Source organism: Ornithorhynchus anatinus, chromosome 2 (assembly GCF_004115215.2).
Source record: "Ornithorhynchus anatinus isolate Pmale09 chromosome 2, mOrnAna1.pri.v4, whole genome shotgun sequence".
In the NCBI taxonomy this organism is placed as follows: Eukaryota; Metazoa; Chordata; class Mammalia; order Monotremata; family Ornithorhynchidae; genus Ornithorhynchus; species Ornithorhynchus anatinus.
Genome location: NC_041729.1, coordinates 155,541,733 through 155,568,438, shown reverse-complemented (window position 1 = coordinate 155,568,438; position 26,706 = coordinate 155,541,733). Strand labels below are relative to the sequence as shown.

At 43.9% G+C, this 26,706-nt stretch overlaps 1 long non-coding RNA gene across 1 annotated transcript in view; it reads right to left on the bottom strand.

Annotated features, from left to right (window-relative positions):
• The window catches only part of LOC120638238, a 322,336-nt gene that overhangs the window by 163,983 nt on the left and 131,647 nt on the right, over positions 1-26,706 (bottom strand). Inside the window, exon 3 of the long non-coding RNA XR_005659796.1 lies at positions 11,874-12,044. This is a non-coding gene — a long non-coding RNA (uncharacterized LOC120638238). The remainder of the gene's footprint in view (positions 1-11,873; positions 12,045-26,706) is intronic.

The window sequence follows — 26,706 nt, the reverse complement described above, 5'->3', positions numbered from 1 at the left end:
ATATAGTACAGGGCTCAGCACACAATAAGTGCTCAGTACATATGATTGATTGAAAGAGGCTAAACCCATTTTAACCTATGAGTCCCATGTTGGACAGCATCTGTGTCCAATCTGCATGTACTATCTCTACCCCAGCCCTTAGTAAAGTGCTTGGCACAGAGCAAACACTTTTTGAAAAACACAGGTATTATTATCATCAGGAGTGGCCTGAGGAGAATTCTTTGGAAAGCAGCGTGGTCTAGTGGAGAGAGCACCGGGACTGGGGAATCATAAGGATCTGGGTTCTAATCCTGACTCTGCCACGTGTCCTGCTGTGTGGCAGTGAACAATTCACTGAATTTTCTATAAAATGGGGGCTAAAAACTGCGGGATTGTGTCCAACCCAATTTCCTTGTATCCAACCCAGTGCTAGAACAGTGAGCACTTAACAAATAGTGCACCGATGAGCACTATATACTCAAAAATGGTATTTATTAATCACTTACTATGTGACAGGCACTGTACTAACCAATGGGAAGGATACAAGCAAATCGTTGGGACATAGTCCCACATGGGGCTGACAGTCTCCATCCCCATTTTATAAATGAAGTAACTGAGGCACAGAGAAGTGAAGTGATTTGCCCAAGGGCACCCAGCAGACAAGTGGTGGAGTTAGAATTAGAACCCGTGACCTTCTGACTCCCAGCCCCATGCTCTATCCACCCCATGCTCTATCCATTATGCAATGTTGCTTCTTTTTGCTTATCATTAAAAATGGTTTTTCTTAAGTGCTTACTATGTGCCAAGCACTCTTCTGAGTGCAGGGTAGGTACAAGGTAATCAGGTTGTCCCACATGGGCTCAAAGTCTTAATCCTGACTTTACAGATGAGGTAACTGAGGCACAGAGAAGTAAAATGGCTTGCCAAAGGTCCACAGCAGACAAGTGGTGGAGCAGGGATTAGAACCCACATCCTCTGACTCCAAGCCCGTGCTCTTTCCACTAAGCCACGCTGCTTCTGGGTTGGCCACTGCAGTCATTCTCCTCCAGTATCTCCCACCCATGGGTAATGGCTCAACTAATAATCTTTCTGCCAATGGGTAATTCTCCTCATCCTACCATAATTGTTCTAGTGTACTCTCCCAAGTGCTTAGTACAGTGCTTTGCACACAGTAAGTGCCCAGTAAATACCATTGAGTGAATGTGTACACGAATGAGTCAGCTCAGGGGCCCTTCGGTTGCAACTACCTCCCTGCAGTCCCCTCCGTATCGCGTTCTAACATATCCTCAATGTCTCCCCAGTCCCTGGAAGCAATCTATAAATCAATCGTATTTATAGAGCGTTAACTTTGTGCAGAGCACCATACCACGCTCTTGAAAGAGTACAATATAAACAAGTTCCCTGCTCCTAACGAGTTTAGAGTCTGGAGGAAGAGAGCCCTATCTGCTCTGCAAAATAATGATAATGACATTTGTTACTATGTGGCAGGCACTCTACTAAGTGCTGAGGGACTGTACTAAGTGCTGAACCCCTATGGCTTTTGTGCTTCTCCCTCTAAACAGTCTTCCCGTTGACTGTTTCCCCCTCTAGACTTTAAGTTCGTTGTAGGCAGGGAATGTGTCTGTTTATTGTTATATTGTAGTTTCATTCAAACGGATTTATTAAGCACCTATTGTGTGCAAAGCACTGTAATAAGCACTTGGGAGAGTACCATATGACAATAGACACATTCCCTGCCCACAACGAGCTCACATTCTAGAGGGAAAGACAGACATCAATATAAGTAAATTACAGACATGTACTTAAATGATGTGGGGCTGGGAGAGGGGATGAATAAAGACTTATCTGTTATCTCATCTCCTCCAGAGGCTTTTCCTTCCCTCTCCCTCTCCAGACTGTAAGCTCACTGTGGGCAGGGAATGTGTCTGTTATAGTGCACTCTCCTAGGCACTTGTCAGTTGTGTGACTGTAGGTAAGTCACTTCACTTCTCTGGGCTTCAGTGACCTCATCTGTAAAATGGGGTTGAAGACTGAGAGCCTCACGTGGAACAACCTGATTACCCTGTATCTGCCCAAGCACTTAGAACAGTTCTCCGCACATAGTAAGTGCTTAACCAATACCAACTTTCTTATTAGGCACAATGTTCCGCACTCAGTAAGTGGTCAGTAAATATGATTGACTGAATGACTGCTTCTCGAATGGCTCCAACTGTTCTTTCACCTCCCAGGCCGCTTTCAAATGGGTAAGGCTTGGTTACCACAGAGGCTTATTGGGTTTCCACAAAAGAGGCCTGTGGGGATTCTGTCACTCTGCCCACCCATGGTTAGGCTACAGCGATAAGGAAGACCCCCCGAAAGCACAGGCTTCCACTGTGCATCGGGCCGCGGGCTTGCCCAGACCACTCCTTTTTGTCTGCCTAGTCGTCGTTATCCTGAGGCGAGCACATCACGACTGCTGGGGCAGCCGGAGGATAGGTGGAGCGACCCTCGGCTGGTATTTGTGATAGCAAGAGGAGGGCCCCAGAAATGGGAGGAAGTGGTGCATTGCTGATAGCAAGTGGAAGGTCCAGAAAATGGAGAGTGACATGTCTACATGGGTGCTACCAGGAGAGCAAGAATGGAACCTTAGGCTGGTACGCTGATAACGAGGGAAAGGATCCCAGAAGGGTGGTGATACTCGACCACACCTGCCCTGATGAGCCAAGAACAAGCCCCCCACTGTGCCCCCCGAATGGAGATCCTATGTGGGCCAGATACCCTATAAAAATTAGTGTCTTGAGGAGACAGCTCTTTGGAATAGGGTACATAATGTTGGTATTTGTTAAGCGCTTACTATCTGCCGAGCACTGTTCTAAGCGCTGGGGTAGATACAGGGTAATCAGGTTGTCCCACGTGAGGCTCACAGTTAATCCCCATTTTACAAAAGAGGTAACTAAGGCACAGAGAAGTTAACAAGTGGCAGAGCTGGGATTCGAACTCATGACCTCTGACTCCCAAGCCCGTGCTCTTTCCACTGAGCCATGGAACTGTGGTATTTGTTAAGCGCTTACCGTGTGCCAGGCACTGTACTAAGTGCTGGGGTGGATACAAGCAAATCAGGTAGGACATAGTCCCTGTCCTATGAGGGGCTTACAGTCTTGATTCCCATTTTACAGATGAGGAAACTGAGGCACAGAGAAGTCAAGTAACTGGCCAAGGTCACACAGCAGACAAGTGGCAGAGGCAGGGTTAGAACCCATGTCCCTCTGACTCCCAGGCTCATGCTCTCTCCACTACTTTCCCCAACCCAGAGTGAAGGACTCAGTTTCTCATCTGTAAAATGGGAATTAAGACTGTGAGCCCCCTGTGGGACAGGGACTATATCCAACCTGATTTTCTTGTATCCACCCCAGTGCTTAGAACAGTGCTTGTTCAGTGTTTAGAGCAGTGCTTGGCTCATAGTAAGTGCTTATCAAATACTATCATTATTGTTATTACATAGTAAGTGCTTACCAAATACCATTATTATTATTATTGTTATTATATTGCTGTAGTTATTTAAGAGAAGTACCTGTAATACTGAAGAAAGTCTAAGCTTGAATTTCTAATAGGGCAGTAACGATAATGATGGTATTAACCGGCAGTTTAATATGTTCCAGGCGCAGTACTAAGCGCTGGAATAAATACAAGATAATCAAATTGGACACATTCCCTGTCCCACACAGGGCTCCCGTATAGTTCATTCATTCAATCATATTTACTGAGCACCTACTGTGTGCAGAGCAAGTACAATTCAGCAACAGAGACAATCCCTACTCACAATGGGCTCACACTCTACAAGCGGGAGACAGACATCGAAACGAGTAAACAGGCACCAGTAGCATCATTATAAATAAATAGATTTATAGATATATGCACATCATTAATAAAAATAAATAGAATTAAAAGTATGTACATATATACACGAGTGCTGTTGGGGGAGGATAGAGCAGAGAGAGCGGGTTGGGCAATGGGGAGGGGAGGGAAGGGAAGGGGGAGCAGAGGAAATGGGGGACTTAGTCTGGGAAGGTCTCCTGGAGGAGGTGAGCCTTCAGTAGGGCTCTGAAGGGGGAGAAATGTGCTAATTTGGCAGATTTGAGGAGGGAGGGTGTTCCAGGCCAGAGGTAGGATGAGGGCCAGGGGTCGGTGGTGAGACAGGTGAGAACGAGGCACCAGGGGAGAAGAGTGTGTGGGATGGAATGTAGAAGGAGAGAAAGGAGATGCGGTAGGAGGGGACAAGGTGATGGAAAGCTTTGAAGCCAATAGTGAGGAGTTTTTGCTTGATACGGAGGTTGATAGGCAACCACTGGACATTTTTGAGGAGGGGGATGAAATGCCCAGAGGGTTTCTATAGAAAGATCATCCAGGCAACAGAGTGAAGTATAGACTGAAGCGGGGAGAGACAAGAGGTTGGAAGATCAGAAAGAAGGCTGATGCAGTAATCGGGATAGGATGAGTGACTGTAGTAACTTGTAGCGGTTTGGATGGAGAGAAAAGAGCAGATCTTGGCGATGTTGTGAAGGTGAGACTGGCAGGTTTTGGTGATGGATTGGATATGCGGGGTGAATGAGAGATCTGAGACGCCAAGGATGCGGGCTTGTGAGACGCGAAGGATGGTAGTGCCATCCACAGTGATGGGAAAGTCAAGGAGAGGACGGGGTTTGAGAGGGAAGAGAAGGAGCTCAGTCTTGGACATGTTGAGTTTTAGATGGTGGGAGGATATCCAGGTAGAGATGTCCTGAAGGCAGGAGGAGATACAAGCCTGGAGGGAGGGAGAGAGAACAGAGGAGGAAACGTAGATTTGGGGTATCATCCACGTAGAGATGATCGTTGAAGCCGTGAGAATGAATAAGTTCACCAAGGGAATGAGTATAGATGGAGAACAGAAGGGAACCAAGTACTGACCCTTGAAGAACCCCTAGAGTTAGTGAATGGGAGGAAGGAGGAGCCGGCGAAGGAGGCGGAGAATGAACGGCCAGAGCGATAAAAGGAGAACCAGGAGAGGACGGAGTCAATGAAGCCAAGGTTGGATAATGTGTTGAGGAGAAGAGGATGGGCCACAGTGTCAAAGGCAGTGGAGAGATCGAGGAGGATTAGGATAGAGTAGGAGCTGTTGAATTTGGCAAGAAGGAGGTCATAAGAGATAAGTTGAACAGAAAGCAGAAAGTGTATCTCCATTCAAAGATAAGGAAACAGTGAGGCACAAAGACATTAAGCTACTTGTCCAAGGTCACACAGTAGTGAAGTGTCACAGCTGGGACTTGAGCCTGAGTTTTAGTAATTCCAGTCCCATCCTCTTTCCACTAGGCAGCACAGGAGATTTGCTGCTAACACTGCTTGTGGCAATTCAGCATGGGAGGGCTCAGAAATCTTTCAATTGAGGCTTTTAGAGGCTGAAGATTTCACCATATGGCAGACATCTCTTAAGAATTAGGTAAATATTTTCTTTAGTTCCAACTCAGAAGTACTTGGAAAATAGGGACATTAAAAATCCAAAGTTTGCTCCATGAAGTCAGTGCTGACAGACACAATAAGTCTCCCAAATACCATTATCTAGTGAGCGGCATAAAATAGAGGAAAAACAGCAGAAGAAGAATGCCTGCAGTAGACTTGCTCAGGGAGTAAATAGCTTACACTTGGGAGACGCGTTACCTTTCCAGACTGAGAGGGCAAACCATTCAGCGTATTGGAACATGGTGTTTTCAGGCCTAGAAACTTAATGCATCTCTCAAAAAGGAGTAATTTACTCCATTGCATTAGTGAGAGAGCCCCTTGAGAGGAAATTTGCTCTCTCCTGTAAGTGGAAGAAGAAATGGTCATTAGAGTGGTACCCTATGAGTATAGGATATACATATATTTATATTTATATGCCATATAAATAAAGTATATGAGAGACAGTGTTAGATGACCTGAATTCTAATCCCTCGTCCCGATTTGCCTGCTCTGTGACCTTAGGTAAGTGACTTCACTTCTCTGTGCCTCAGTTTCTTCATCTCTAAAATAGAGATTTGATTGATGCCTGCTCTCCTTTCTACTTAGACTATGAGTCCTTTGGGGGACAGGAATGGTATCCAGTTTGATTAACTTGTATCCACCCCAGAGCTTAGAACGGTGCTTGACCCATAGTAAATACTCAACAAATAAAATAATAATAATGATAATAATGTATAATAATAATGATAATTCATTCATTCAATAGTATTTATTGAGCGCTTACTATGTGCAGAGCACTGTACTATGCGCTTGGGATGAACAAGTCGGCAACAGATAGAGACAGTCCCTGCCGTTTGACGGGCTTACGGTCTAATCGGGGGAGACGGACAGACAAGAACAATGGCAATAAACAGCGTCAAGGGGAAGAACATCTCGTAAAAACAATGGCAACTAAATAGAATCGAGGCGATGTACAATTCATTAACAAAATAAATAGGGTAACGAAAATATATACAGTTGAGCGGACGAGTACAGTGCTGTGGGGATGGGAAGGGAGAGGTGGAGGAGCAGAGGGAAAAGGGGAAAATGAGGCTTTAGCTGCGGAGAGGTAAAGGAGGGATGGCAGAGGGAGTAGAGGGGGAAGAGGAGCTCAGTCTGGGAACGCCTCTTGGAGGAGGTGATTTTTAAGTAGGGTTTTGAAGAGGGAAAGAGAATCAGTTTGGCGGAGGTGAGGAGGGAGGGCGTTCCGGGACCGCGGGAGGACGTGACCCAGGGGTCGACGGCGGGGCCGGTGAGGAGGTGGGCGGCAGAGGAGCGGAGCGTGCGGGGTGGGCGGTAGAAAGAGAGAAGGGAGGAGAGGTAGGAAGGGGCAAGGTGATGGAGAGCCTTGAAGCCTAGAGTGAGGAGTTTTTGTTTGGAGCGGAGGTCGATAGGCAACCACTGGAGCTAAGCGCTTGCTATGTGCAGAGCACTGTTCTGTGCCTTGGGGTAGATACAGGGTAATCAGGTTTCCCACATGAGGCTCACTGTCTTAATTATCATTTTACAGATAAGGTAACTGAGGCACAGAGAAGTTTAGTGACTTGCCCAAGGTCACACCGTTGACAAGCAGAGGAGCTGGGATTAGAACCCATGACCTCTGACTCCCAAGCCCAGGGTCTTTCCACTGAGCCACGCTGCTTCATAAAATATACCGGGATTTCTATAGGACAGGGACTGGGATTCATTTGATAACCTTCTTTCCACTGGGAATGCTGAGCACATCATGATAATAATTTTGGTGATTTTGTTGATGATAGTGGTATTTGTTTGGCGCCTGTACAATACCAAACACTCTACTAATCCTAAAATGCTTTTATTTTCAATACATATGAAAGTGGTCTAATACTATTTTGATGACTAGGGACCTGAAACGAAATATATTTAATCATTCTATGACAACAAAAATGCTCTACAAGGAACATAAAACAAGATTCAGAAATGGACTCCTGCTGGGCAGGAAACAATGAATGATTTTAGCCGGGCAGATTGCCCGAATGGCATTTCCCTAATGCTACTGCTCAAGCAATCAATGCTGAGAAAGTCGTGTTCCAGATTTTGAGAGGGAGACCGTTAGGCTCCACATTAAATTGGGCAAAAATCTAGGAGGAATTTTCCCTATAAGGCAGTAGTGATTAATGCTACTGATTTTGCAACTTCAGAAAAGTTTTTCACCATACACCCCACTAGACAGCACCATCTCTCCTTTCCTCACTTTTCCATTTTCCGTCAACATCTATAAAAAGGAGATAATTCAATTATCAGTTTCTCTGGTGTGCTGATATTTTTTGTTGCGTGATTCGATTCTATTTTGCATGCTTTTCATGATAGTCTGTTACTGATTTGTGCTCTCACCCTCGCTTACAGTCTCTTGTATAATTTCCAGAACTTTCCAACAAAAGTCAGATTCCTGTGATTTTCTGGGAAACCCACATCAAATGTCTTCTTGGATTTCTTCCTTTCCATAGATTTCTTTCTCTTTGCTAGAAAAAGGCTGATAGACCAATTACTTTGTAATTTAGTTTGGGCTGCCATATCCATATAATTTAATTAATTAATGACTCAGTGCCATTTATTGAGCTTCTACTCTACTCTATGCAGAGCACTGTACTGAAAAACTGGGACTATTTACCCACCTCTGTAGCTTAAATTATACGTTTGCTCACCTGGAAGCCCCCTTCATGTGCTCTTTTACCATTTCCTTATTATCAACACGTGGCATATGGTATCATTTTTCTCCCCCAGTGAGCAGACCCAAGAATTATGTTGATTAAACATGATTAACCAATATAGCACAGCAGTCCTAAGATGGGTACCCCAGTAGAACTATATGATGATTCCCACATTTAATTCAATACTATCATATCCTTACCAGAGTACAATATCCACTTCTCATCCCTGAAACAAAGGCTGGGTAAGGAGAAATTGCAGGTTCAATAATTGGGTTTTTTTATTAAATGGATACTATGTGTCTAGTACTGTAAAAAGTGCTGAGATGGACAAGCAGCGTGGCCTAATGGATAGAGGACGGGCCTGAGAGTCAGAAGAATCTGGGTTCTACCCCCAGCTCCTCCATGTATCTGCTGTGTGATCTTGGGCAAGTCACTTAATTTCTCACTGCTTCAGTTACCTCATCTGCAAAATCCAGATTAAGATCATGAGCTCCACGAGGGACAGGGACTGTTTTCACCCCAATTTGCTTATATCACCCCAGTGCTTAGAACAGTGTCTGGCACATAGTAAGTGCTTAACAAATACCACAATAATAATTATAATTATTAATCATTCTATACGAAGTAATCAGGGGAACATGGACCCCGTCCCACATGGGGTGCACAGTCTAAGTAAGAGGGAAAATAATTATTGAATCCCCTCTTTACGGAGGAAAAAACTGAGGCCAGAGAAATTAAGTGACTTGCCCAAGGTCACACAGTTCATTCAATCAGTCAGTTGTGTTAAATGAGCACCTACTGTGTGCAGAGCACTGTACTAAGAGCTTGGGAGAGCACAACATAACAGAGTTGGAAGACATGTTCTTGGCCCACTAGAGGGGAAGAAATACATTAATATGGATATTTTGTCGGATATGAGGTTCCCAGGTACAGGTTAATATACAACCTTAATTTCCATCAAGTTTTTGTCAGTCCACATTTTAGTCATTCTGGGAAGTGATCCATGATTTCCTGTGTTCCTGCTTGCTCATGTGTTTGAGTGTATCCAGAACAAGCAATGTTTGGGTTGATGTAAGAAGCCGATCCAAACTTCATTCTGGAAGCCTGATAATTATGTGGTTCCAGTTCTTTCCGTTGTTCAACTGTAAATTAGGTACCACAATTAATAATAGTGGAATTTAAGCACTTACTATGTACCAGCCACTGTACCAAGCACAGGGATAGATACAAGCTAATCACTTCGGATATAGGCCATGTCCCACATGATACCTCTGTTACTCTTTCCTGTGGAAAGTTCAAAGAGTTGGCTTTTGTGTTCAAAGATTAGGCCTCTGATTGTGTGGAGGTGGGGGGAAAGGGGGGAGGGGTGTGTGTGTGTGTGTGTGCGTGTGCGTGCCTACGTAGGTACGTACCTGAAGAGGCAAAAATTCAGGACTGAGTTCTAGGCATAAAAAAAATAGTGCTTCTGTTGTGCTGGGTTTTTTGTTGTGCTTAGAACTGTTTTCACTTGTGGCTCTTCAATAATGATTTTCTTGAAGCTACTGCTCAAAACCATATTTCTCTTTTCTTGCTGGAAGCAGCATGGCCTAGTAGAAGGAGGCCGGGACTGGGTTTCAACAAACCGAGTTCTAATCCTGTAAACTCACCGTGGACAGGAAATGTGCTTATCAACTCTGTTGTACTGTACTCTCCCAAACACTTCGTGAAGTGCTCTGCACACAGGCACTCAATAAATGTGATTGATTAACTGATTGATTCCAGCTCTGCCACCTGCCTGCTGGCTGAATTTGGTCAAGTCATTCAACTTCTCTGTGCGTTAGTTTCTTGATCTGCAGGGGACTAAATGCCTGTGTCTGACGAGTGAATGATCTGACTGTAATGTGCTTACTCCAGTGCTTAGCACTTTGCTTACTATTATCATTATTATTTTTGCTATTATTTAGAGGACTTTATATGTGGAGAGAGCTTTGGTCTGTTGGATTTAAGCGGTGTAAGATGGTAAAAGCGTGGGGTGACAGTGTGAATAAAGGTAGGCCAGAAAGTACTGCTTTATTAAGCAGAGTGAGGTACCCATGATTCAGGTTAATGCTGACTACGTTACCGACACCTTTATCCTTATCGATGCAAATTTTCAGGCCACGTTTGCTCAACTGGGCAAGGCTGCCCTACATAGGGGTGAATTAATTTACATGCCATTGAAGATGAGACTCAAATGTTTGGAGGTATATCACATTTCATCAACCCTTAACTCTATAAATTCAGGACATCTAGACCAAATATTTTAAGTATTTATTCCTTATCAAAGTAACACACACAGTCACTCCTGTCACTTTAACTCAGCTACCCAATTTGTACGGAGGGGAAATGCAAAATTCAGGGATTTAGTAATAGTCACTATAAAAATGGATTGATTTTCTGGGGTGGCTTTGCAGGCATTCATTTTATAGTTTTAACAGGAAGGGAAGTAGCAATTTTTTAGATTACCTTGGAAACTGACCCAAATTATATAAACAGTTAGAAATTACTTGTTCACAATTTTATTGGGCATTTTACTTGCTTTCATCGGAGAGTTGTAACTTACCCCAGGAGAGCTTTCTAAAAGAATCATGTTGCTTAAAGAAAAGATTAGAAATGTAGAAGCAGGAAAGAAAGTTTGGTACCTCCAATCTCTTTTTGGAAGATCATAGGATGTTCCAAGGTGCATAGAGTGGATGTAATGGTGGTGTTTAAAGGAACGATTGAGAATGAGGTGATTCCATCTGATGAGATCAAGATGACCTTTGCCTTGATGATACATTTTCTTCTTTGGGTACCTGAGAAAGATCTGGTACGCTGAGGTACGAGGGAATACAAAATAACTGGCTGCTGGGAGGCCTTCCTTTATTGGATTCTATTGATCAGTAACCTCCAGTTATGACCCCGTCTCTTGCCTACCACTTCTCTCCTCACTCCTTGAGTGAGTCGTCTGCATCCGCTGCCTCCACTTCCTCTCCTCTCAGATCTGGCTTCCATCCCCTTCACTCCATAGAAACCACCCTCTCAAAGGTCATCAATGGATCCACTTCTTGCCAAATCCAATGGCCTCTACTCCATCCTAATCCTCCTCATCCTCTCATCTTCTTTCGACACTTTTGACCACCTCCTTCTCCTGAAAACAGTATGCAGTCTTGGCTTCACTGGCACTGTCCTCTCCTGGTTCTCCTGTCTCTCTGACAGCTCCTCCTCAGTCTCTTTCATGAGTTCCTTCCCTGCCTCCCACACCCTATACAGTGTCAGCAGGAAAATCTCCTTGGTTAGACAGGTTTATGTTTACTGAATCAACCGTAAAATGTAAAATGAAAATGGGGATTCAGGCTGTGAGCCCCTTGAGGGACACAGACTGAGTCCTACCTGATTAGTTTGTACCTACCCCAGAACTTAATAAAATGCCTGGCACATAGTAAGCGCTTAACAAATACCAAAGGAAAAAAAAACAAAATCACACTATGATGACATACCGGGAAGAGCCTACAGTACTAAGAATTAGAACATTGCATGAGATGGGATTGCCCAGTGTCCCAAATATACCAGATTGCTCCTAATTTCATTATTTTGTACCACTGCTTCAGATGAGCCTGAGAATGAACCATTATTTGAGTGGAAGGAAGAAGCTTATAATCTAATCAGGGAAATGGGCAGAGACAAATTATTTAGAAACGTAAGAACAAGAACTTCAGTGATATGCTGACTCACCAAACCGAGCAAACCCAAGTGACAGCATCATTCTTCTGAATGAGTCTAGGAACCTTGAGAAGTAAGCAGTCTATCTTTCAATCCATGTTATTTATTGAGTGCTTTCTGTATTCAGAGTACTGTAGTCAATCCAGCAATCGTATTTATTGAGCATTTACTGTGTGCAGAATCCTGTAATGATAAATATTATAATAATAATGATTGTGGTATTTGATAAGCACTTACTATGTACCAAGCACCTTAAGCACTGACCCTAAGCACTGGGGTGGATATAGGCAAATCGGATTGGAAACAGTCCGCTTCCCACATGAGGCTCACAGTCTTAATCCCCATTTTACTGATGAGGTGACTGAGGCCCAGAGAAGTGACGTGACTAACCCAGTGACACTCAGCAGACAAGTGGCGGAGCTGAAATTAGAAACCAGGACCTTCTGACTCCCAGGCTTGTGCTCTATCCACTAGGCCATGCTCTACTAAGCACTTGGGAGAGTACAGCACAATAGAGTTGGTAGGCTTGATCCCCATACTAAAAAAGCTTCTAATGATAATAATCAAGAATATAAATTGAGGTATTTGTCAAGAGCTTGCTAGAGATAATCACTGTAGTGAGTGCTAGGATAGATGAAAGATAATGAGGTCAAACACTGTCCCTGTCCCACATGGGGCTCAGAGTCTGAGAAGGGAGAACAGAGACTGGGTCTCCATTCAGGCAGCTCCTCTGTGCCGTGGTTCTGCTCTTCTGGCTGCCGCTCAATGCAGTAATAATAATAATGAAGGTATTTGCTAAGCACTTACTATGTGCCAGTTTCTATACTAAACACTAGAGAGGATCCAAGCAAATTGAGTTGGAGACAGTCCTTAACCCACCTCTTTCAAGAGTCTTTCCCAAACTGAGCTTCCCCTTTCCCTCTGCTTCCTCTGCAGCCTCTCTGCCCCACCCTTCACCTCCCCACAGCTAAGCCCCCTTTCTCCCCCTTTCCCTCTGTTCCTCCCCCCTCCCTTCCTCTCCCCTCAGCACTGTGCTCCTCCACTCATTTGTATATGTTTTTATTACCCTATTTATTTTGTTAATGAGATGTACATCCCCTTGATTCTATTTACTGCTATTTATTGCTGTCTGTCTCCTCCGATTAAACTGTAAACCCGTCAATGGGCAGGGATTGTCTCTATCTGTTGCCAAATTGTACATTCCAAGTGTTTAGTACAGTGCTCTGCACATAGTAAGTGCTCAATAAATATTATTGAATGAAAAATCCCCATTTTACAGATGAGGGAATTGAAGCACAGAGAAGAGAAGTGAATTGACCAAGGTGACACAGGAGACTAATGGTGGAGTCGGCATCAGAACCCATGACCTTCTAACTCCCAGGCCCGTGTGATATCCACTGTACCACGCTGCTGACTCTCGTCTCTGATACTGAACACTCTTTAGCCCTGTCCCCCTCCCTCTACCTTTACTCCCACAGCTGTTGCTAAAAGTGTGAATGTCGAATGTTCAACTCAGCGCATCAGATATGGGGGCCACGGTGTTAGCATAAGGTAGGAGAGTTCTGGGAGAAATTGTGGCATTAAATTGGAAAGTACAATCTAAAAATGTTAAAAGAAAAGTATCTTCCTGCTGCCTGAAATTCCCTTCCACCTCACATCCAGCAAACCACTATCTCATCTTCAAAATATTACTAACGTCATATCTCCCAGATGAATTTCTCATCTTCCCAACCTGTTTTCCCCCACCTGCAACATCTATGCATTTCAGTCCTTAGCACTCAAGATTTCGACACTCATTCCACCTCCGGGGTCAACAGCATTTATGCACACATCTTTAACTCTACTTCTTCCCACTACCTGTAATTTATTTAGTATCTCTCTCCCACACCAGATTTTAAGTTCCTTGGGGGTCGTGATTGTGTCTACTAATTCTCACTTGTGTCTAACTCTTTTGTACTCCCAAGTTCTTAGTACATTCGTCTGCATAGAGTCTTCTTCAAATGCCATTGAGTCGTTTCTGACCCATAGAGACTCCATGGACACACCTTCTTCAGAATGTCCCATCTTCTGCCATAAAGTCATTGGGGTATGTGTATCCATAGAGTTTTCTTGATAAAGGTATGGAAATTGTTTATAATAATACAATAATGTTGGTATTTGTTAAGCGCTTACTATGTGCCGAGCACCGTTCTAAGCACTGGGGCAGACACAGGGGAATCAGGTTATCCCACTTGGGGCTCACAGTCTTAATCCCCATTTTACAGATGAGGTAACTGAGGCACCGAGAAGTTAAGTGACTCGCCCAAAGTCACACAGCTGACAAGTGGCCGAGCGGGGATTCGAACCCATGACCTCTGACTCCAAAGCCCGTGCTCTTTCCAATGAGCCACGCTGCTTCTCGTTCTATCTTTCAGTAAAAACTTGAGTGTCTGCCACTGTCTTTGATCAACATTTTGATCACTTGATCATCGCCTTTGACTCTTTCCCATGCCGCTGCTGCCCAGTACAGGCGAATCGACTTTGATGCTTTGGCTTTGACTTTTCCATTATGGGTAGCCCTATATGTCACAGCTCTAACCTTCATCAGCATAAGCAAGCTCTCCTGCCATGATAAGGGGTCAGTTTGTAGGAGAGTTAACACCTAATAAATCCTTTTGATTGATATTAATTGATGCACATTATACAGAGGGATCCCTGAATAACAAATACTAACCTCAGGATCCTGATGCCAGGTACTAAGTACAATAAATAACTGCAAAAGCTTTTGATGTTTTTCACATTAGAAGTGTGAGTACATTCTCAAATGGTGACATCAGCTAAACTCACCTTTCTGCTCCTTCAAACGCTACCCAACTGAAACATAACATGTTGTTTGGTAAATACTGTAAAATCCTAACACAGGGGTTGTTTCTCCCCCTAGATAAATGTGTTTCTGTCAAGATTTGTGATGGTACTGGGGTTGTGAAAGGCTGGGAACTTGTTTTGGCAGCATTCTTGGAAAGTGAACTTGGAGGGGCATTTCTCCAGGGCTTCGGCAGTTGGCAAGTTTCCACTCATATTAATTTGTTAGAAAACTTACATGACATTCACAAGCAGGAAGAGAATTGGGGTCAAAATTAGTTACTTTTTGCCAAGCTAGAAGCAGTTCCACAGGGATGGTTCAGGTGAATCATTTCTTCTTTCCGCCTACGCACACTGCGGTTTTATCATACTGACTACTGTGCTCTGAGAAATTGTCCTTGACGAGTCTGAACGTTCATCCAAGCCGCTATCCATATAATAGTCTATGGCCTTATCTTATGACTCTGCCCTTATGTTGCTGTTTCCTTAGGGCTTTGCAAACCCTGTAGATTTTTGTCCTTGATGAAATAAATCTGAGATCAAACCCTGAGTTTCTGAAAAAAGCCAACCGTTGAATGCAATAATACAATCATTTTTTCCAGCAGCTTTAAAAATGATTCTGAAGTTCCACCATATTCAATCATCATTTTTACACTTGCATAGTCAGTCTGTCTCATTGTATGTTGTGCGATGTATCCAACTCGACTGGGAATTAAAAATGAAGTAGAAGCGGCGAACCAGAGAAGCAACATGGCCTACCGGACAGAGCACAGGCCTGGGAGTCAGAAGGACTTGAGATCCAATGCCGTCTCTGCCACTTGTCTGCTGTGTGACCTTGGGCAAGTCACTTCACTTCGCTTCTCTGGGCCTTAGTTACCTCATCTGTAAAATGAGGATTAACTGGGAGTCCCATGTGGGACATGAACTGTGTCCAACCTGTTTTGTATCTACCCCATCACTTAGTACAGTGCCTGGCACATAATAAGTGCTTAACAAATACCATTAAAGAAAATTAGAAGACATCTGCACCTACCTTCAAGGCTTTAAGTCTCATATGATTAATGAGATCAACCCAAATATTATCATATGCACACAGCTGACACAAACATCTTCATGCTTAACTAATCCTTACTGGGGAAACTAAATCATGAGTAATCCAGAAATTAATCCATCAGTAGGTAATATTTATGGCACATCTTTGGGTATGGTCACTAATAATAATAATAATAATGTTGGTATTTGTTAAGCATTTACTATGTGCAGAGCACTGTTCTAAGTGCTGGGGTAGATACAGGGTAATCAGGTTGTTCCACGTGAGGCTCACAGTCTTCATCCCCATTTTACAGATGAGGTCACTGAGGCACAGAGATGTGAAGTGACTTGCCCACAGTCACACAGCTGACAAGTGGCAGAGCCGGGATTTGAACCCATGAACTCTGACTCCCAAGCCCGGGCTCTTTCCACTGAGCCACGCTGCTTCATAACTATATTGTTACTTAGTTAAATACAAAAGAAAAGAGACCTGATCTCTGCCCTCAAGCTGCGATCTAGCAAGGGAGCGGCTTGAAAAAAAAATTGCAAATTGGTAAATAGCACAGCTCAAGTAGTGTAATGAGAAGTAAAGAGTACCTAAGTGCTAATGTGGTGCAAAAATGCTGAGATGAGAGAGGTGAAAAATTGATCAGAGAAAACATCCTGGAGGAGGTGGGATAGAAGAGTGATTTTGAAGTTGTTGGAGAGCAGTGGTTTGATTTGAAGAGGCTTTATAAAGAAACGGTGTTGTGGGTAGGAGGAAAGGGGGAGCCAAGGTTCAGAGACAGGAAGTGGGGAACCAGGAACAGCTGGTGCTGAGAAGATGAGTTTGGGAGGAAACTGGGGTGTAGGAGGAGGAGATAGTGGACAGGATTGTCTCAAAGAAATGGCCAGGAGTTTTGTTTTAAGACAGCATTGCCTTGATAACCATTGAAAAACTCTGAGGAGTGGAAAAATGTACGCATAGTGGTATTTTAGAAAAATTATCGGAGGTGCAGAACGTAGAATATTGGAGAAAGGAGAGGCTGAAAGTAGGGAAAACAGTGAAATGGTGATAAATCAAGATATGATGAGCGCTTGGAAAAGGGGCTGGCTGTTGAGATGGAGAGGAGGGGGCAGATATGAGAAGTGTGGTGAAGGAAATAAACCCACAGAATTTAGCAACAAGCTGGATGGGAGGCTTGAATGGTGTGAGAGAATCAAAGATGCTGGCTTTGGAAAAAGGAAAGATGGTGGTGGTGTCAACTGTGAGGGGAAGGTTAGGTGGAGGAGAAGATTCAGGAGGAAAGTGAGTTCTGTTGTTTACCTATTAAGCTAGAAGGATTGGTAGGACAGCTAGATGGAGGTGTCCTGCGGGCAAGAATAGTACATGTATTATTGCAGACAGAGAAGATAAGACCAATGAGATCAATTTGGGAACTGATCAATCTATTAGAGGGATTTATTGAGTGCCTATTGGTGCAGTGCACTGTACTAAGCGCTTGGGAGAGTAACAGCATGGCTTAGTGGACAGCTTGTGGTCCTGGGAGTCAGAAGGTCATGAGTACTAAACCCGGCTCCGTCACTTCATTCAATTGTATTTATTGAGCGCTTACTGTGTTCAAAGTACTGTACTGAGCACTTATTTGTCTGCTGTGTGACCTTGGGCAAGTCACTTCCCCTCTCTTTGCCTCAATTACTTCATCGGTAACATAGGGATTGAGACACTGAGCCCCACATGGGACAGGGAATGTGTCCAACCTGATTTGCTTGTATCCCCCCAGTGGTTAGTGCCCGGCACATAGTAAGCACTTAACAAATGCCATCATTATTATTGTTATCATTGTCTTATGCCAACGAGTCATCTCGGAGCCATAGCGACACCACAGACACAACTCTCCCAGAACACCCCACCTCCATCTGCAATCGTTCTGGTAGTGGATATATAGAATTTTCTTGGTAAAAATCCAGAAGTGGTTTACCATCGCCTCTTTCTGTGCAGTCAACTTGAGCCTCCGCCCTCGACTCTCTCCCCTGCTGCTGCTGCCCAGCACGGGTGAGTTTTGTCTTGTGGTAGATTGCCTTCCGCTCACTAGCCACTGCCCAAGCTAGGAATGCTTGACTCTGCTTGACTTTCTCTCCTGTAGTCGAGGCTGGTAGAGTACTGGAAACTCTGCAGGTGTGACCCTGAGAGAGGATTGTTATTATTACAATAGAACAATATAACAGAGTTGGTAGACATGGTCTCTGCCCACAGCAAACTGGCAGTGTGGCTCAGTGGAAAGAGACTGGGCTTGGGAGTCAGAGGTCATGGGTTCGAATCCCGGCTCTGCCACTTGTCAGCTGTGTGACTGTGGGCAAGTCACTTAACTTCTCTGTGCCTCAGTTACCTCGTCTGTAAAATGGGGATTAACTGTGAGCCTCACGTGGGACAACCTGATTACCCTGTATGTGCCCCAGTGCTTAGAACAGTGCTCTGCACATACTAAGCGCTTAACAAATACCAACATTATTATTATCGATTAGACTGTAAGCCCGTCAAACGGCAGGGACTGTCTCTGTTGCCGACTTGTTCATTCCAAGCGCTTAGTACAGTGCTCTGCACATAGTAAGCGCTCAATAAATACTATTGAATGAAAGAGTGTGTGTGTGATAGTGTGTGGGTGAGAGAGACAGATATTATATTTGTGTATATTGGTATATATTATTTATTACTCTACTTTATTAATGATAAATATGTAACTATAATTCTATTTATCTTAATGGTATTGATGCATGACTACTTGTTTTGTTTTGCTGCCTCCCCCTTTTAGATGGTGAGCCTGTTGTTGGACAGGGATTGTCTCTATCTTTTGCTGAATTGTACATTCCAGGCACTTAGTACAGTGTTCTGCACATAAGAAGGGCTCAATAAATACTATTGAATGAATATATAACTATAATTCTATTTATCTTGATGGTATTGATGCCTGACTACTTGTTTTGTTTTGCTGTCTCCCCCTTGAAGACAGTGAGCCTGTTGCTGGGCAGGGATTGTCTCTATCTGGTGCCGAAATGTACATTCCAAGCGCTTACAACAGTAAGCGCTCAATAAATACTACTAATGAATGAATGAACAAAGAGAGAAGGGCATAAGATTTCAGTAATCAATGGCCAAATTGTCCCCCTCCCCACTGAAGCTGATGAATGGGACAGCAAAGGGCAAATTTGCTTCTCGTATAGTTCTGGTGTGACATTTCCCCTCTTGACTTCTCCAAACAACCTCTCTGTCTTGTATCCCCTGACCCCTACTCCTCTAATTTTCTTTTATGGTGTTTAAGTGCTTACTATGTGCCAGGCACTGAACTGAGTGCTGAAGTAATCTAGTTGGACACAGTCCTCGTCCCACTGAGACTCACAGTCTTAATGCCCATTTTACAGATGAGGTAACTGAGGCATAGAGAAGTTGGGTGATTTGCCAAAGGTGGCAGAGCTGGGATTAGAACCCAGGTCCTCTGACACCCAGACCCTTACTTTTTCCTCTAGGCTTCGTTGCTTCCCATAGCTTTCAGATCACACTTATCTGTGATATGGTTTCGGGAGGAGCAACAGAAGCATTTTTCTGTGGTCAATGATGATCAAAAATAATGTTTAGGATCATATGATCTTCATGTAAAATTAGCAAACACAGTTATTGTAAGCACAGAAATGTTGAGATAACACATCTAGCACATCAAACCAACAAACAAAAAGATAAGCCAAAAAGGAGCACTCAGGCAGTGACAGAAAGCCGTTGACAAGTGGCAGTTTTGTTTGGTGAATATATTTATCCCAACCTGCCACATGCACCATCAGCTTTGAAAATAAACAAATGAAGTGTCTACCTCCCAGAGTCAGTTTGGATTCAGGAGAGAAAGAGGAGTGGAAGGCAATCAGGTCAGCAGTTGACATGTAAAGGAATTAAGATTACGACATTTTAAGCAAATGTAGGGCATTCCTCAAGAAAGATGAATTTAATAATAGTTCATCTTGTCATAATTACCCAACAAAAGCAATTAGGAATTACATTAAAAATGATGTGGAACCAATAATGACAAAATTGCCACTGGAGCAGAATTCTTCAGGGATTTTCTGTCTCCCCCTCTAGACTGTAGACTCATTATGGGCAGGGAACATGTCTGTTAATTCTGTTGCATTGTATTCATTCAATCGTATTTATTAAATGCTTACTGTGTGCAGAGCACTGTACTAAGTGCTTGGGAAAGTACTCTCCCAAGCGCTTAGTGCAGTGCCCTGCACATAGTAAACACTCAGTGAATGCCACTGATTGATTGATAATTTGGGTGTCTTACTGACAAGCATTATTTGGATGAAAGCTAAGCAGCATGATGTAGTGGAGAGAGCATGGACCTGGGAGTCAGAAGACAATGGGTTCTAATCCCAACTCCACCACGTGTCTGTTGTGTGACCTTGGGCAAGTCACTTCACATCGAGAAGCAGCGTGGCTCAGTGGAAAGAGCACGGGCTTTGGAGTCAGAGGTCATGGGTTGGAATCCCGGCTCTGCCACTTGTCAGCTGTGTGACTGTGGGCAAGTCACTTAACTTCTCTGGGCCTCAGTTCCCTCATCTGTAAAATGGGGATTAGGACTGTGAGCCCCACGTGGGACAACCTGACTCCCCTGTGTCTACCCCAGCACTTAGAACAGTGCTCTGCACATAGTAAGCGCTTAACAAATACCAACATTATTATCTCTGTGCCTCGGTTACCTCATCTGTAAAATGGGGAGTGAGACTGTGAGCCCCATGTAGGACAGGGGCTGTGTCCAACCCAATTTGCTTGTATCCACACCAGCGCTTAGGATAGTGCATGGCACAGAGTAAGTGCTTAACTGATACCATAATTATGAATTATTAGTAGTAGTAGTATTATTATGGGGTGACAATCCAATGATATACATCTAGGCTGGATTCCAAGTCTGGCAGGAAATGTGTTGCCTGCAAGTCATATTCATTCAATCATATTTGTTGAGCACTGTACTAAGCGCTTAGCACTGTCATATGAAGATCAACACTGATTCCAATGACATAAGCACACATATTTCCTCCAGGAGGCCTTCCGGGATTTCTAACCTCCCCACTTTATTATCCCCAACTGCCATTTCAGCACGTCAACATGCCCTAAGTACTTCCATTTTCACAGTCTCCTATAGCACATATCTTTACACTCTATTACATCCTCAAATCTGTAATTTATTTTAGTTTCTGCAGATTTGAAGTTCCCAGAGGTCAGGGGTCTTGTCTACTAATTCTATCACATTAGCAATGATGGTATTTGTTAAATGCTTACTATTCGTCAGACACTGTTCGAAGTGCTGGGGTAGCTATAAATTGACCTTATTAGATAGAACCCCAGTTTAAGTAAATGGGAGGACAGGTATTGGATTCCCATTTTACAGATGAGAAAACTGAGGCACAGAGAAGTTAAATGACCTGCCCAAGTTCACCCAGAAGGGAGGTGGAGGAGTCTGAATTAGAATCCAGGTCCTCTGACTCCTAAGAACCCTTGACCTTCCGACTCCCAGGCCCACGCTCTTTCCATTAGGCCCTGCTGCTTCCTACTCTCGCGAACACTTAGTACAGGGCTCTGCATAGACTAGTCACTCAATAGATACTATTGATTGATTGGGAAGAACACAGCATTTCTGGCATTCCACGTGACCGAGTGGAAAGAGCACAAGGGTGGGAGTCAGAGAACCTGGGAGAAAGAGCCCAGGCTTGGGAGTCAGAGGTCGTGGGTTCTAATCCCACCTCCGCCACTTGTCAGCTGTATGAATTTGGGCAAGCCACTTAACTTCTCTGTGCCTCAGTTACCTCGTCTGTAAAATGGGATTATGACTGTGAGCCCTAGGTGGGACAACCTGATTACCTTGTATCTTCCCCAGCGCTTAGAACAATGCTTGGCACAGAGTAAGCCTTTAACAAATATCATAACTATTCAATATTATTATTCTCATCCCAGCTCCTCCAGTTGTCTTCTACCTGACCTTGGGCAAGTCAAATCACTTCCCTGGGCCTCTGTTACCTCATGTGTGAAATGGGAATTAAGAATGTGAACCCCATGAGGGAGATGGGCTTTGTCAAACCTGATTAGCTTGTATCTACTCCAGCGCTTGGTAGGGTGCCCGACACATAGTAAGCACTTTACAAATACCAAAAAAAAAAATTAGTAGTCATGATGAAGCCTCATATGGAAGCTCTTCCTCAGCTCTTAAACTAGGTAAAGTGATAACAAAAGCTGAAAAGGGGGCCATCAGCAACAATTTTCAAAGAAACATAAATGAGAAAAAGTAAGGGAAATGGACCTTGCTTATGGGAGATAATAACGCTAATGGAACTTTAAAATTGGTTCTTGGGATGGGGGGCCCGGACAGACAGAGGGAGTCAGCAAAGAAGGGCCATTTTACCAATCAAATTATTCCCTTTCTCATTCTTATTTTTTTCAGCAATTTCCTCTCAGCAAAGGAAGAAACCGGGATCCTGTAGTCTGTCCTAGCAGGAAAAAAGAAAGGGATGTCTGTCATTTGAGTTTCAAATTAGATGCATTTAAAAATTCCCCATCACGGTTACCAAGGAGACTATCGCCAATAATGTCAGTTCTTGTTTAGAGCCTGTAAGTAATGAAACAGTCAAAAGCTGTGAGCATCATCATCCCTCTTTACCTCCGTCCATGAGGGAAGAGGAAGGATCGCGTAGCCATTCTGAGCACATCAGGCCAAAGCCCTAAACAAAGCCACGAAGGCCAGGGAAACAACTCTCAACTAGGAAGCCATGAATCAAAATGAAGTTTCCATTATCCCCACGTGAGTTTAAATTACTTCCTACATAGACTGGAAAAAACAATCTCTTATTTTTAAAAGATATTTGCTAAGGGTTTACTATATGCCTGGAACTGCACTCTACACTCTTGGACAAACTAAGGGATAGAGCATTAAAGGAAAAGTATGCCAGTTAGAGGACCTGGGTTCTAATTCTGCTTCTTCCAGTTACTGTCTGTGACCTTGGACAAATCGTTTAACTATTCTGTGCCTCCGATTCTTCATATGTAAAATAGAGATGCAATACCTGTTCTCCCTCCTGCTTAGACCTTAAGCTCTATGTGGAAGCAGCACAGCTTAGTGGAAAGAGCCCGGGCTTGAGAGCCAGAGGTCATGGGTTCTAATCCCGGCTCTGCCACTTGTCAGTTGTGTGACTTTGGGCAAGTCGCTTAACTTCTCTGTGCCTCGGTTACCTCATCTGTAAAATGGGGATTATGACTGTGAGCCCCACCTGGCACAATCTGATAACCTTGTATCTCCCCCAGGACTTAGAACAGTGCATTAAGTGCTTAACAAAAACCATCATCCTTTATAATATCGCCAAGATCCACCCTTTCATCTCCAGCCAAACGGCTACCTTACTGCTACAGGCTCTCGTAATATCCCAGCTAGATTACTGTGTCAGCCTTCTCTCTGATCTCCCTTCCTCCTGTCTCTCCCCGCTCTAGTCTATGCTTCACTCTGCTGCCCGGCTCATCTTCCTGCAGAAACGCTCCGGGCCTGTCACTCCCCTTCTTAAAAACCTCCAGTGGTTGCCTATCGACCTCCGCATGAAACAAAAACTTCTCACTCTAGGCTTCGAGGCTCTCCATCACCTTGCCCCTTCCTACCTCTCCTCCCTTCTCTCTTTCCACTGCCCACCCCGCACGCTCTGCTCCTCCGCCGCCCACCTCCTCACCGTCCCCCGTTCTCGCCTATCCCGCCACCTACCCCTGGGCCACATCCTCCCGTGGTCCTGGAATGCCCTCCCTCCTCACCTCCGCCAAACTAATTCTCTTCCCCTCTTCAAAACCCTACTTACAGCTCACCTCCTCCAAGAGGCCTTCCCAGATGGAGCTCCCCTTTTCCCTCTGCTCCCTCTACCCCCCTTCACCTCTCCGCAGCTAAACCCTCTTCTCCCCCCTTTCCCTCTGCTCTCTCCCCCTCCCGTCTCATCCCCTCAGCACTGTACTCGTCCACTCAACTGTATATATCTTCATCACCCTATTTATTTTGTTAATGAGATGTACTTCACCTTGATTCTATTTATTTGCTATTGTTTTAATGATATGTTCTTCCCCTTGATTCTATTTATTGCCATTGTTCTTGTCTGTCTGTAAGCCCGTCAAAGGGCAGGGACTGTATCTGTTACTGATTTGTCCATTCCAAGCACTTAATACAGTGCTCTGCACATAGTAAGTGCTCAATAAATACTATTGAATGAATGAATGAATCATTATTATTATTATTATAATCTTGTATTTACCCCCCGTGCATAGTACAGTTCTCAGGATATAGCATTAAACAAATGCTACAATTATTATTGTTGTTCCTATTTTAATGTGTACATGTTTCCCTTTTAAGGTTCATTAATGATAATTGAGGCACTGTTAAGTGCACTGAGCACTGGGGTAGACAGAAGGTAATCATATTGGACACAGTCTCTGAACCACATAGGGCTTAAAATCTAAAGAGGAGGACCAAAAGGTGTTTAATCCCCATTTTCAGGATTAGGAAACTGGGACATAGGGAAGTGAAGTGACTACCTGACTCTGCCACTTGTCTGTTGTGTGACTTTGGGTAAATCAATCAAACAACCAGTTGTATTTGTTGAGCACTTACTGTGTGCAGAGCACTGCTAAGCACTTGGGAGAATACACTATAACACGAGTTGGTAGACATGTTCCCTGTCCACAGTCTAGAGGGGAAGCCAGACATTAAGATGATGAATAAAATTAAAATACAGGTATATACATAAGTGCTATTCTAGTGCAAGGATGATGCAGAAGGGAGTGGAAGAAGCGAAAAATGAGGTCTTCGTCAAGGAAGGCCTTTTGGAGGAGATGTGTTTTTAATCAGGCTTCCAAGTTGTGAAAAGTGAATGTCTTTCAGATATGAAGAGGGAGAAAGTTTCAGGCCAGAGGCAGGATGTAATGATAATAATGATAATGATAATAATGGTATTTGTTAAGTGCCTACTATTGTGGCAAGCACTGTTCTAAGTGCTGGGGTAGCTACAAGGGTCATCAGAATGTCCCACCTGAGGCTCACAGATAATCCCCATTTTACAGATGAGGTAACTGAGGCACAGAGAAGTGAAGTGACTTGCCCACAGTCACACAGCTGACAAATGGCAGAGCCAGGATTCGAACCCATGACCTCTGACTCCCAAGCCCGGGCTCTTTCCACTGAGCCACACTGCTTTTCCATGTACCTGCTGGATAATTTTGGGTAAGTCTTCTTCTCTTTGCCTCGTCTGTAAAGTGGGGGTTTAGTACCTCAGATTGTGAGCCCTCTGTGGGACAGGGACTGTGGCTGACCTGATTCTCTTGTATGCTAAGAACAGTGTTTGACACATAATAAGCACTTAACAAATATTACAGTTAGCGGGGCATGGGGAGCGGAGTGGTCTCTGCTCGATGTGGAGCCGGGGAGAATTCCAGGCAGGAGGGAGGATATGAATCAGGAGTTGACAGAGATAGGCTGGAGGAGAGGGGAGGTTGATGTCAATCACCTCCAAATCATCACCAACCAAACCTGGTAGCCTTAAGTTTGCCTTTTACTAGCATTACAATCTATCAATCAATCAGTGGTACTTACTGAGCTCTTTCTACATGCAGAGTACTCTCCTAAGTGCTTGGAGGAGTACATACAGTAAATTGGTACAATCATTGCCCTCAAGGAGACATGAGAGCGAGGCCATATGGACAAGATTTCTGATAGGGCTCTGGGGTCTTCCCCGCCCCACAGCATATATATATATAGATATAGATATACATACTTATATCTATATCTATATATATCAGTCATTTTATTTATATTTCTGTCTATTTGTATTGTGAGCTGGTTATGGGCAGGGATTGTTTCTCTTTATTGCCGTACTGCACTTTCCCAAGTGCTTAATACAGTGCTCTGCATACAGTAAGCACTCAATGAATATGATTGAATGAATGAATGAATGAATGAATGAATGAATGAATGAATGAATGAATGAATGAATGAAGGGGGGTGTATATGCCCCTTCGGCCCCGAGCAATAAAGGTCTTCATGGAGTGCTGTTCTGAGACCTCCTCCCAGGGAGTTGGTCAGCTCTTCCTTCTCATCTCTGAGACGCAGCATGGCGTAATGGAGAGAACATGGTCCTGGGAGTTAGAGGTCATGAGTTCGAATCTGCTGCTTGTCTGCTGTGTGAACTTGGGCATATCACTTCACTTCTCTGTGCTTCAGTTACCGCATTTGTAAAATCGGGATTGAGACTGTAAGCCCCATGTGGGACAGGAACTACGCCCAACCTGATTTGCTTGTATCCACCTCAGCACTTACTACAGTACCTGCCACACAGCTAGCACTTAACAAATACCATTATTATTATTATCATATTCTGTCCCTTCTGCACCAACCATCCAGGTCCTTGAGCCCCAGTTCTTCTTGCACTACAACAATCCCCAAATTGTCATCTGGTCTGCAGCTGGATCAATCATTCAATTGATCGTTGGTATTTATTGAACGCTTACTGCATTCAGTGCTCTGTACTAAGTGCTCTCCTCCCTTCAAGGCCTTATTGAAGGCACATCTCCTCCAAGAAGGCTTCCCTAAGCCCTCCTCTCCTCTTCTCCCACTCCCTCCTGCATTGCCCTGACTTGTTCCCTTCATTCATCCTCCCTCCCATCCCCACAGCACATATGTATATATGTTATTTGTGTATAATAATATCTATCTCCCCCTCTAGACTGTGAGCTCATTGTGGGCAGGGAATGTGTATGTTTACTGTTGCATTGTACTCACCCATGCATTTAGTTCAGTGCTTTGCACACAGTAGGTGCTCAATAAATACTATTGAGTGAATGAATGTTTTAGAGAGCACAATACAATCAAATTGATACAGTCCTTTCCCTTTAGGAGTTTATTATCTACTGTTTACCATTATATTGTGCTCTCCC